This window comes from Solea senegalensis, linkage group LG2 (genome assembly GCF_019176455.1).
Source record: "Solea senegalensis isolate Sse05_10M linkage group LG2, IFAPA_SoseM_1, whole genome shotgun sequence".
Taxonomy (NCBI): domain Eukaryota; kingdom Metazoa; phylum Chordata; class Actinopteri; order Pleuronectiformes; family Soleidae; genus Solea; species Solea senegalensis.
In genome coordinates, this window is record NC_058022.1 from 35809907 (window position 1) to 35823204 (window position 13298).

The 13298-nt window shown below is 46.2% G+C and overlaps 1 long non-coding RNA gene across 1 annotated transcript in view; it reads right to left on the bottom strand.

Annotated features, from left to right (window-relative positions):
* Nucleotides 1–7287: 7287 nt before the first annotated feature.
* Nucleotides 7288–13298, bottom strand: part of LOC122765314 — an 81416-nt gene continuing 75405 nt past the window's right edge. The window contains exon 7 of the long non-coding RNA XR_006359957.1: nt 7288–7350. This is a non-coding gene — a long non-coding RNA (uncharacterized LOC122765314). The remainder of the gene's footprint in view (nt 7351–13298) is intronic.

The window sequence follows — 13298 nt, forward strand, 5'->3', positions numbered from 1 at the left end:
TGCCTCGTGTGGTCACTTTGTGTCATTGAGGTGAATCTGAACAAAGGATTTCAAGCACTGAAGTCACAAATAACCACATGTGAAGTCAGTGATGGAGGCAGCAGTGAATCAACAACTCCAGTGTGCTGGGATGTTCAATTGCCAAATTTCTCAATGGGGTTTGGTGTGGGTGAGTGAGTGGTTTACAAACTTCAGTGTCCGGTTGGAAAAGTCTGTCTCACAGTGAGATGAAGACGTGAACGAGATCTTAAAGCATCGTAGATATATATGAAAGTTTTGTAAGGACATTATGGACCGTTGAGCGTCTAAAGGGACACCACAGACACAGTCAGTGTCCTCCATTATTACAGAGGACAAGTGTCATTGTCAGTTTGGATGAGATGTCACGTCGGGTAAATAAATCACCATCTCTCCGTCACATTGCAGGGGCAGGACCGCAGTCTGCCGCCTTCTAATCACGGCAGAGAGCGGCGACAGAAACCAGCTGCAGGGCTGATATGAAAGGGACGTTTTCAGCAGAAAACAGGTGAGACGCCTCTGTGCCGGCTTTGATGATTGCGGGGCACAAAAAAGGAAAACAAATGGCTTCTCTTCTCGCCCGTCTGCTGCCTCAGGGTCACATGGACAGTAGTTGAGATGTGTCAGGATGCTGGAAGTCTCCCACATCGCAGCATAACTGGAACAACATGTCCTCTGGGGCGATGGCCAGCAAAAAGGCAAACGGTTTGCACGGAGGAAGGGGGGGGGGCGGGGTCGAGCGGCGAGGGCACGGCGCGAGATTGAGTTGGAAAGCCGAGGGAGAGAATTGGAATGGCAGTGGGCCGGGTTCCTAATGCACACAGCGAAGGCCAAAGTTTAGAGCCACTCTGTGCCGGGAATACCAAACGCCTGGCTCCCCGCTCGGCGGACAATGGGCTGATGGGCGTGCTACGGCAGCTTAATTTTCAAAGAGCCAGAGGCGAGCGCTGCCCATTTCTTTCAGCGCTGAGCAACAGGCCCCGAAACTGGCATAAAGACACACTGTGAACGTGGCAGAAACAGAGCCGTCCATGTTTTCACAGGAATCTCCCAAAACCGTCATCATCTGGACCTGGCTCCGCCTCCAGAACCTTTTCCAAAGCTCTGCTCACGATTTATGGCGGGGTGGGAAATCAGCGGGGGCCGAGAGCCGGAACACTGGCAACGCCTGGTCTGAGAGGTTCTTCTTCTAAAAGGAGGCTGAGATCGTTAATGCACAGACCACAAATCCCACAATGCACCGGGGCAGTGTCTGTGGTGTCATCTGAATGCACACTGCATATTGTCTCAGGAAAAGTTTCCTCACACAGAGTTTGGAAATGTTTCATTTATCTTGAGAGAAGTTTCACAACGTAACCATTTCAGTCATAACAGTTTGTCTGAGGGAAAGTTTCTGTAAACATTTACACAAACGTTTGTTTTGTCTTGACTTTTGGTAAAATAAAGTTCTGGATTGTTGACATTTCAGTGTGACTGATTCTCAGATACTGATGACATGAGGCTCCTGCATATCTACAGATGACCTCTGACCTCTGTGAGATGTTTGATGTTTTACAGTGAGAGACAGGAAGTTGTCGGCGGTGACAGCGGCTCCACGTGTCCCATGATTAATCTGCCGGTCATTAGGCTCCGCGCGGCGCTGCTGAAACCTGATCCTTTTCACTGCTCACTTTCTTTCTCTCTTTCTTTCTCTTTTTTTTTTTTTGTTTCTCAGGCCCCGGCAGTGAATTAGCAGAGAGAATAGATTAGCATACTAAATACCGGCAACAGTGCCTGGTGAGAGACGAGCTGGGACCTTTTCTCAGAGTCAAAGCTTCTTTCTCAGGGAGTCAAGTTTACATATAGGACTCACGGTGTTACACGCTCACATGACGAGGACATTTTCAGCTTCATTCTCGTCACTTTTCTACTTCAAATGTCTATTTTTTGGAGTTTTCTGGATGTAAAAACGTTCCCTTTGGTCACAGTTTCACAGACTCTAACAGGTTCCAAATGGCTTTTTTATGAGAAAAGATGAATTACAGGAACTTGGAGACGCTCAGGTTGACGATAAAGAACGCGCAGGACAACAATGCAAAATAAAAAAAAAGGATCCATGATTTGTATGGTGCAGCCCATAAAGGCAGGCAGGGGGGTTCATTACCATAACAAGTGCCGCGCAACCAAAAGCCATTTTGCTTCCTTTGTTTCAGCTAAGCAGCTGTCATTTGCAGAACATTATGCATTTTGGATTCTTCTATGCTAATTTTTCAGGGGACAATTTTTCCAACAATAAGCACTCGGGCATCTAACAGAAAGCCTTTCATGGCACAGACCGCGGGGTGCACCGCGCCGTGCCAACTCAAACAATGGCTTATTGCACTGAGCAAGCACATCTCAGCCCCTCAATAAAGCATCAAGTTCCCAGCACGCACACACACACACACACACACGCCCAACCTGGTCGCCGTGGAAACGCTGATCGTTCTCAGATGTGGAAATGTAAGCGCAGCACAAACACACGCAACAAAACACCATGAGATTTTCAACACTTAAAAAAAAGTGTAAATACAGTAAACGATGTTTCCTCACACGTCTCCGTCCTCCAGAGCAGCCATGACGAGCTGAGACTGAGACTGAGAGGAAGTGCGTCATCATATTTGCTTGGCCAGATGAACGCGAGCCTCACATCAAACCACTTTCTGAACAGTTTTCTAGTCCAAACATTTTCCCCAAATCAGAAAGAAACCACAAGAGTTTTGTGTGGAGTTGTGACGCGCTGCCGTCGTCGAATAAGCTTTAACCAAACTGGAACCAGAGATAGAATATTATAATGATGATGATGATGATGATAGCATAGAACCTGAACCACGACGACTGCTCTGCAGATGGGAAACACTGTGAGAGCAAGAAGCACGTTCTTGTTTGTGGTAAATGAATGGAAACAGGAAGTGTGTGTGTGTGGACGGACACCTGTCACTTCTAACAAGTGCTGATTAATAATGACACAATGTTTCTTTATAAGAAATGAAGTAAAAGTTCCCGTCTGTGACTGATCCTGAAGCTCTCGGCCTCACAGCTTTAGAAATGAACTGAATTAGCAGAGTGTGTGTGTGTGTGTGTGTAGATGGGGTTCTGTTTGACTCCATTGTATTACTTGAATTATAACAGTGCGTAGCCCCGGGCCACGGCTCTCCCTGAACGGGCAAAGTCAACTCAAATTGGGTTATCGTAGACCTGGGGCTGAGCAGCCGGGCCACCAGGAATCCAAAATAAAACAGCGGCCCCCTCTTCCCCCCAAAAATAGACCACCATCAGCAGCCAGAAACCAGGTTAGCAGTGAGGAGGAAAAAAAAGAAAAAAAAACTTCCCAAGGATGTTCAGTCTCCTCCACGTCTCCAGGATCTGTCACTTCAGCCGCGTTCCTGACGTTTTTTTCAACCTTGACGAGCAAACAAAAGGGTTTTAGAGGTCACCGTTTGACCCCGAGGCCAAAATCAATGACAGGGAACAACTGGACCACATTAAGATTTGAGGTGAAAGAGCTCCATGATGACTCGGCCTTTTTACTCCAGAGCATCTCCAGACGACGCTCGGACAATAGCGGTGGACGTCAGAGCGCTGCTGATTGGACGAGTGAGTGAACGAGGAAACAAAGAAACCACATCACAAAACCTGCTTTATGATCTTGAATTAAACAAACATGTTTTATTAATGTTTAGTTCATTAACGTTTCTGCAACTGTCCACTGTTGAGACGTGGTTCAGGTGTCCAGAGACAGCGTCCATCAGCTCTTTCATCTTGAAAAAGGACTGCAGGACAAACAAGTCGTCTGCCTGCATTTGTTTGTCAACTTTGCCACTTCCAGATCAAGAACCATGAAAAGATGTCCAAGTTTCAAGTTTTCAAGTGTCTTCCGGATTTGTCCAACCTTCAGAACTGTCCAAACTTTGTCTAGATTTGTCCAACCTTTTATCCAGATCTTTATAGCTTTAGTTAAACCTCTCTCAGGTCTACATCCAGCTTCTGTGCATCCTGTGTCCATCTTTTTTTCACCGTCCTCGTTCCCTGACGCAGATTGACTGGACGTGGCCAAAGTCCCCTCGGCCCTGAAGCCTCCCGGTCGCTGTCGCGGGAGACAAACGTCCTGCTGCGCTGAGGAGAAAGATCCCCGAGGGCGCCGTGCCCCTGCTCTCCCCTCCTGTAATCCCCCTCGTCCTCCTTCACCTCCCTCACCCCTGCGTTAAAGGAGGCTTATCCTCCGCTCAGGGATAATTCAGCATCTTTTCCCCCCATAATTTATGAAAATCTCTTTTACAGAACAAGCAATTTCACACATGCAGGACATTCAACCTGCTGTGTGGTTCATGGCGGTCACATCAACACAGAACCTCCAGCACGGACTTCGTCTTTAAAGGGAGAGTTCAGTTATTTTACTGTTAAACAGACTTTTTGTCCCCACACATGTCCCTGCTGGCAGCCATGCTTTCTGCTGCCATGAGGCCCGAGGACATTTTTGGATGACTTCATCTTGTGTGTGCTTTTGTGAGCAGAGGACTAACCTGAATTTATTCAAACCAGATCTAAATGTATGAGCTTTATCTTCTTCCCACAGGCACTCTCTTCCTCTCGCTTCCTTCTTTCCGGACTCTTCTCTGGGCCTCGCGGTGACGTCTCCTCATGAGCCTTCAGAGCTGAATTGACTCATTACATCTGCCCTCAGTTGAGGCTCTCAGTCGAGAAGATGAGGATCAGCGAGGGCTGGGGGGGCATTGTGAGGCGAGCTCGCAGTTAGTGGCACTTCATTCATCTGGCTTGAGGCCTGCCTTTGTCTCGATGGCAGGTGCTTCTAATCCCGCTGTCAGAAGAGGGCTGGACAAGATGTTTGGACAAGCCCGTACTTAGAAGCACACACACTCTCACACACACACACACACACACACACACATCCCCCGCCCCCCACTCCCACACATGTGATATGATCCATACTGCACGGTACATTCATGCCTGATTATCCTGTGAAAGAGAGTGAATGAATCTACGCCACGTCACTCATCACACCATGGGCTTCATTCACGGCTGATGCAGGGAAGAAAACTCGTGAATGAAAATCAGCTGTGCTCGTGCTTTGATTGTTTTTCTCCTAAACACATCCTGGCTTTGATTTACCAAATCATACTTTCAATAATCACAGATCTTCAGAATCCTCTCATCTGTTATCATCACACTGATGAAAACCTTTTTCAAAAAACAAAGAAACTATTCACATATTTCTGGGCCATGTTTTGCCCTGATTAGCAAAGAAATACGAGCCAGACCTGAACCCGGGTCACCGCAGAAGGTCCAAACATCAGCATCTTCTCCAGGTGAACCATCAGGTGGTGTTTTATTAACAGGTGGCTTCACATGTGTTTGTTTGGACAGAAGTCAGATGGGGTTGGACTGAAGATAGACAGAAGTTGGATGGACAGAAGATGGATGGAGCTTGGATAAAAGTAGGACTGAAGACAGATGAAGCTTGGATGGAAGATGGACAGAGGACAGACAGAGGTGGACGGGGGTTGGAAACATAAAACACTGATGACATTTCTTTGACTTATCAATATTCCTGTATTTTGTCAGAGGAAACCAGTAACAGACACGTCGCTGCAGCATCATGTGATCTGAGGTAGTGAAGATGAGGATTTTCTTTGTTGTCTGACGATGTCAACATGAAGAAACAATGGAACGACCTTCACGTCGTTGACGGACACTGTACATCGTGCCAGGACCTTTTTACTTGATCCAGTCACTCTGGTGTGGACCCATCCCTGCTGGAGGTGGGACAAGGTCTCTCCTTGGTATCATCCAACTGTCAAACATGAGTGCTCCCCACTGTGATGTTATTTGGAACGGTCCCTTTTTTTGTCAACCCCTATGATTCCCCCTCCTCTTTCTTCTCCTCCATCCTCCCCTCGCTGTCTTTTTGTCTTTCTGGTCCAGCTCCCATTTCCAAGGCCCGGGGTGTTGACAGCAGCAGACGTGATCATAGGGGTTCACATGCGAGTCCAAGCTCCTGTTTTCTCGTTATTCCAGAGAGCTGAAGGGGCTCAGGAGAACAGGTGAGCACCTACAGAGCATCATGTGCGGTTCAATGCCACAGTCAGTCACAGAGTTGACTTCCCAGTGCTTGTTCCCTTCACAATGTTCTCATTCTGGCTCTAATCTAGTTCCTCATTACAAAATAAACTTCACAGTGGGGTTTCTAAGCCTCTGTTTTCCCTGTAGACCATTGTTTTTAAATGTCAAGCTTATAAAACCATTTGAAATGTTGAGTCTGGTTCTTGTTTGTGTCCGTATTTACAACCCGAAAGTGCAGGAAAATACCAAAGAGCTTAAATGTACTCTGCATTAATGACATTAGTGTGTTTGTGACTCATCTGCTGGCACAACGCTGCGAGGCAGCTGGACTTATGTGAAAAACCACATTTAACTCGCTCCTACTTATTTCCTCGTGTCTTGGTTGTGATGATGGGAAGAAATAATAACATCAGCGATTTCAGAAGTGAAATCAAACGAGATTAAATCTCTTCTCCTTGGACAAGATGATTTGAACTTCCAGACTTAAAAGAAAGAAAATGATGTTGTGTACATTGTCATTGTAGTTTTATTTCTCAAATTTTGAAATTTCCATCAAATTCTGCTTCTGATCAGAGAAAAACCTGGAGTTTCCAGGTTGACCAGGATGACACTTGATAAAATGTTGCTCAGTACAGGAAAAATACTCCTACATTTGATTGACTGAAACACCAATAAAGAGGTTTGCATTGAAAATATATGAGAGATGAATTTTATGATGAAAGTTTAGTGATAAAGTGTATTGATGGGGCGGGACCTTGGGCCAACCATGAACGCTCACTTTGACTGATGTTTTCTGTCCTCGGCTATCATCAGACCTCGGTGTGAACGCGCGTATGAAACGTGACTCTGCGTGACCAATGCTCTGTTGGGATTCGTGGTGGTGGTCCTGGCGTGAACGAGGCTCGCGGCTAAAACTGACGCGGCAGAGAAAACAAAAGCCTTCTCTAAACCAACGCAGTGGGACAGATAATCCTCCACTCAAACACGTCAGTGTGAACGGCTTCAAGCAGAAGACGGAGCGGAACCTGAACCACTTTCAATCGTCTCTGACGGGGCTCGTGAACCTGTGACGAATGTTTTCAGAAATGTCAAAGTCTGGTAACGTGAGTGTCCGTTAAAGCCGAGGTGGGACCTCCACTGCTCGTCTGTGTTATGCTGGTACTCACTGATCGTTGACTGACTGCGGTCGACCACTGTGGAGATTCTGCTGACTCTCATTAACCCGCTGCCAACCTGGGAACCAGAGACACATTTCAGCCTTGAATATTCAGGAGAAACATCAAACATCGCTTCACTTTCTGCTCGTCATCGTCCTTCAGCTGCAAACAACGCTGATTTTGCTTTGGTTCACTCGGAGAAACAGCTGTGGGGAAAAAAACCCACAATCATGAAGGTTCTTTAGAGTTCTGGAAATCAAAAAAAGTCTTTTTGACGTCATGCAAGTACTTCAGTAATTTGGGGGAAGTCAGTGGCAGTAAAACCAGGAGCAAAAGTCCAAATAAGTAGATTCTTCTCCTGTTTGACGTCGTGCAAACATTCAAAGCTTCCAAAGTAATAAGAGTTTATTTCAGTTATTAACCTTTACTTTTACTGCACTACATTTCCTACAGACAAATCTTCACCATTCAATCATTTAGCCTAAAAATAAACACATGTAAATAAATGACTATTTAGGTTTATTTGATATAAAATGACTTTAAATGCAAAAATACAGTCAATATTAGATTTCCCAAAGTCATTTTCTGACAGTGTACTTGTACTTTTTCTTCCCTGTTTTAGTTTTTGCAGATTAACTTAAAGCAAACGCTGCTGTAGCTCAGGCTGTGAGGGGCAGACCCTCGGGGCAGTGGGTGTACATAATTTATGTATAATTCAAGCTGTTAAATGTCCCTCTAAGCATGTAAGGAGACCTGAGTAGCCTCTCTTTACCGCGTCCTTCACAAACATTATTAATCAGCTCTACATTCTCACAGGCTCCTTGCTCCGCATCAACACAATGGACCAAATGAATCCCTGCACACGGAGCTTGGGAATGGCTCTGCTGCACATACAGTATTCATCAATCATCGTCTCAATCCATTGTCAGGACGCTGAGAGTGCCACACAGTCGCTGCCGCCGCTGCTGCCGCTGCTGCTGCTGCTGCTGCTGCTGCTGCTGCAGTTAACGACGCTGATATGTGAACATGATTAAAAACAGCAGCTGGACGAAGACGCAGCGTGAAACAATGCGATAAAACGGGGTTTGTGCCGGGACGGCGGCCACAGCTGGATTTGAAAGCTCGACGGCGTGCGCGTTCAGAGGTGTAACACCTGATGTTTCTAACTTCTGCGGCTTGTTTTAGCAGCTTTAACCAATCACATATGATCATAAAGAAGGATTATTCATTAGAAACGTACAGACCTTTGTGTGCACACGAACTTTCCTCAATCATAGAAATGTGTCAACATTAGGAACGTACGTAGATTTCATTTGCCAGATGTCAGAGTGAAGCCAAGATATTGAGATTAAAACCTGTGAAATGATCTGTAATGTATTAAAATGTTGGATTAATTACTGCAACTGTAATTCTTTGGTGTTTAATGACACATGCAGTCTCTGATTCTGGTTTAAAACCAGAAAAAAAACAGAAAAAAACAGGGAACCAGATTAGGAGCCGCTGTGGAAATGTTCCTGCTCTGACGCGGTCCGTCTCCCACTCTGTTCTTTATATGTGAACGTCAAATGCCAGTGGGGTTTTTTTTGGGATTCCATGTCTGAAATTGGTTGTGTGGAGACAGGAAGTGGACGTGTCACGCTCTGTGAACATTATTATACGTCTTTTTGGTCTCGTCAAAAACCCACAACATCTCCACAGCCTTTAATTTTCTACTGGACTCTGGAGTTTTTTTAGTCTCTTTGGTTCAGACTGAAATATCTCCAAAAAATAGAAGACGGCGACTGATTCAAACGTTCATGTTCCTCAGAGGATGAATCCTGCTGACGCCAGGTGATCACATGACTCTCCATCTGTTGTCATTCAATAGCAAGGTGGAATTTGATGATGAAGAGGAGGAGCACATGTGATGGATTGGTTCATGTCAACTGGATCTGTTTTGGTTATTATTGCGTTACAGGTGACGATGATTTCTTCCACTGTTTGGACATAAGCAGGTCAGGTGTGACACTTTTAGACGTCTTCTTGGAGGGCATCTGACGGGTGTTTGGGTGGAGCGACAGGTAACTCAGTCAAGCTGCTAATTTAAAGAAGCTCGCCTCGAGGCTGGAGAGGACAGAGAGTTCTGCCAACGCCGTCACCGCCCGCTGCACTCGCTACACTCTTTTTCGGGGTCAGAGCACAAAGCTGCTTTTCCAGGACGTCAACTTAGAGACGAAGACCACGATGAGTCACTGAGACCACATTTTGTTGTAATGTCGGTCCACGGCATAAATCTGAGCTTTGTCCATGAATTTTAGAGCCGGGACAGATGTTTTCTGACGATAGTCGTTTGTCAGGAGTCTGGACGACCGCAGATTAACATTCAGCTGGAAACATAAAACATTTCCAATTCAAACTGTTGTTTTGAGGCCTCCAGGTGCAGTGAGGACAAAAACATGTGATGTCCTCGCTCCGTCCTGTACGCGACACCACAATCAACGCCTGAAAAAGCTGAAATTCAGTGACTCACGGGCTAAAGAAGTTCTTTTGTTCGAGGTTTGAACATCACGACAGAAGACAGTATTGAGTATTCATAAGAAGCTGAAATAATAAGCGAGGCATCGATCACTCTGTGATCGGTCTCAGCTGGTCGACGCCCTCATTAACGGAGTCTTTATTCGCTGACTCGGTATCAGTCTTGTAAAGAGAACACGGAGGGCCGCTCCAGGTCAGGTAAGGGCACTTTGTCTCCATTCAGCCGGCCGATAAAGGCCACCGTGTAAAAGGAGAAAGGCTATCAGATAGTTGAGGCCAGCCACCGTGGCAGAAGTCAAGCGCTTCTGAAAGGCTCCGTCTCCGCGCTCTCGGCTTCAGCGTGAGAGAAACCTCCTGATCCTGACGGCGAGAGATGGCTTTTAAAAAGAGTCCAGATTACAGCGTGGCACAGCCTATAGTCGTGCAGAGATACACCCTTCTTTTCTTCCCCCGCTTGTCTCACTTTCAGTCGCTTACAAGCACTTTTCCGAGCCATGCTGGGCCCTTCCATGCACAAGCTTGTCAGCTCCTCAATGGCTTTTGTCTAAACAAGATAGGCCGCCTTTGACTCCGGCCACTGTCTCTCCCTGGATAAATATTTCACCTGTCACAAAGCCGAGCACACTGGCTAAGAGAAGATTTTAAAGAAGAGGAACATAAAGCAGGAGGAGACGGCGAGAGGAGAGGAGAGGAGAGGGGGGTTATTCAAGTTCACAAAAACCTGATGCGTCTCTTTCATGCAGAGACGTACACGCTGCAATTTGCATAGCCTTTCATTCACTTTCTCAGCCTGAAATGTGGCTGCGCTCGTGGTGATCTATTGTAAAGCCATCTCCAACTTAAAACGACTCCGCGTACAAAGCTCCCTTTTGAGCGCCAGCTCCCTAATGAGTGACGGCATGAAAGAACGGAGGCATCACTTTATTTTCTGCTGCAGATCAAACGCTTTGATATTTCAAAGCGTGTACATCAGTAATCCACTTCTCTCAACAACAACAACAACAGGAAGAGAAAAGACAAGGCTCCACATTCTGACTGAGGATAATAACCGCAGTTTGATGTGCTAAGACTCTCGCGAGCGACTCTGTCTTTTAAGCTTTCCCAGGTGACGTGTGCGGCCGTGACAGGCGAGTGATGTGGGAGCACACCAGGTTAACGTGACGACAGCGTGAGGCCTCGATGGAATCTGAACCACAAAACTCTGTGATGTATAGACATGTTTTAAAGTCTGTTAACGTCGAGTCTACAAACTGTTCCATGCATTTCAAACCAACAAAACATCCGGCACGGCCACAGCGCCACCTTCAGACGTCAGCAGGTGACGTTACAACAGGATTTCTCTTCAGTCCTGCCATCTGAAGTTCTCATTGATTCTCATTAGAAGGCAGTTACGTGAACATGCTGCACACATATATGGTGGGGTATTCGGCCACCAGGGGGCGACACCACTTCATGCGGTGTTGTTACGAGGACTTATTTCTGTCCGTTTCTGATATTCTCACATTATTCATTCTACATCATAAATACGTTTATTTGTTGGGAACTTGACATCAGTCCATAACCAAACCGCCAGCATCTCTTTACCCTTACTCAACCCTCCTGACCAGACTAGAAGCCCATAGGCCCCTCTGTCATTTTGGATTGTGCAGTTTGAGCACAGACGTCGCAGATATTTCCTGGTATAAAAGGTATTTTTCAAACATGTTTAGTGTTGGTTTGTCCCGTGTCCTCTCCCTCTGTCTGCTCAGGCTTGTTTTAATTGGTCAGTTAAGATCTGCTTAAGGAATCAAAGCTGATTCAACTGTTGCTTTCAGTGCGAGCCGCTCTGGATCCTCGCGGCTCGCACCTTTTTCCGGTTCCCTCTTTGCCTCCCGCAGCTCACGGCTCACGCTCACTACAAACAGGCTTCAAAGAACAATAAAAGCCTTTGAGCGGTGAGAGGATCTCCTCGTTAAACGCAGCCAGGCTCCGGCCCCGCTGCTGCTGCTGCTGCTGCACACAAGGTAGATGATTATCAGGTCACATTTGTTCGACCTTGAATTAGCCTTGACGTTTATGCTTGACCACCTCGACCCCCGCGGTTGAAAAGGAACGCCGCTGCCGCAGAGGTCGCGGAGTTCAACACATAAAATTGCAGGCGAGTTGAAAGGACACAAAGTGTCGGATTAAAAAGCTTAAAAAACAGAGCGTGTTTCTCTGTCTCTTTCTTCTGCAGCCTCACATTACTCTGTCGTGTATCACTGACCTATGTTTGGCAACAGACAAAAACCATGAAAAGATTCACCACATGAAGTCGCAGCCAAAACCACAACTGTTGGGTTGAGTGTGTGCAGACACGCGGCCTGTTTCCCCTCAGCAATTATCCCGCGATGGGGGAAGATTTCCGAAAGATTAACATGACGTTCTCCTGCTTCCAGGCCTTTTTACGCTGCCACAGCTACAGCGGGGGCGGACGTGTGTCCGTGAAATACACGAGATTTGAGGAGAAACGGTGCGAGAGAGAGAGAGAGACAGAGAGAGAGAGAGAGACACGTACGAGAGAAGATAAAGTTTGTCTGGATTCAGTTTTCTTCTCACAGGAAACGATGACTGTTTGCAGGTTTTTCCACAGACTCCGTCCGCGTCGCTCTCTCTCAAAGAGTATGTTTTGAAAATGAGCAGCAGTTCCATGAGAAAGTGTCTTGTTGCCGAGATCGAGGAGCCAAAACATTTGCACTGAGGGACAGAGAGGGACGTTATCTCAAGGACAGAGCGTGGGGACGCCGCTCACCGTCAAAATAAAAGCATGTGACGTTTCGTACAAGTTTCCAAGACTTGAAATGTCATTAATTGGAAAGTAAGGAGCTATAATCACTGATTTACTGTATCTATGAGACATTTACACGGCGGCTGCTGCACAGTTTTGTCCCGACAGCTACTTGTGTTTGTTTAACATTAATCTCTGACTGCAGCAGCGTGCAGTGCTTACACAGAGCGGTGTTATGAAAGGAGATGAATTCATGAAGCCAAGCAGAAATGACCCAGGTACGAGGCACAGCTGGAGACTTCACAGAGCTGCAGTCAAACAGGAATAAACTTTACAGGACTGTCTTAAATAAACTGTAAAGGAAAGAAAGGACAGAGAATTCCTGCAGAAAACACAGTGGAAATCAATTTCATACCACAACAATTTGGTCTTTAGTGTTTTTAGGAGGCAAAAGAGAGAAGTGGTTTGACTGCAGCCACAAGCTTAAAAGCATAGTTCTGGATTCTTAAAGTGTGGTTTTCAGAAATTACTTTTTTACTTTTCACTGCTCTACAACGACCCAGCTAATAAAATATACATATACATCCATGCTTCAGTCTACAACTTCCTAAGAGCATGTTCATGTCTTTATCTCTCTGTGAGACAGACTTTTCCAACAGGAAACTGACATTTGTAAACCACTCACTCTCTCACACCAAAGTCCATAGAGAAAATCAGTGATTTTAGCTCACAGGAACACAGGAGCTGCTGGTCTACCGCTGCCT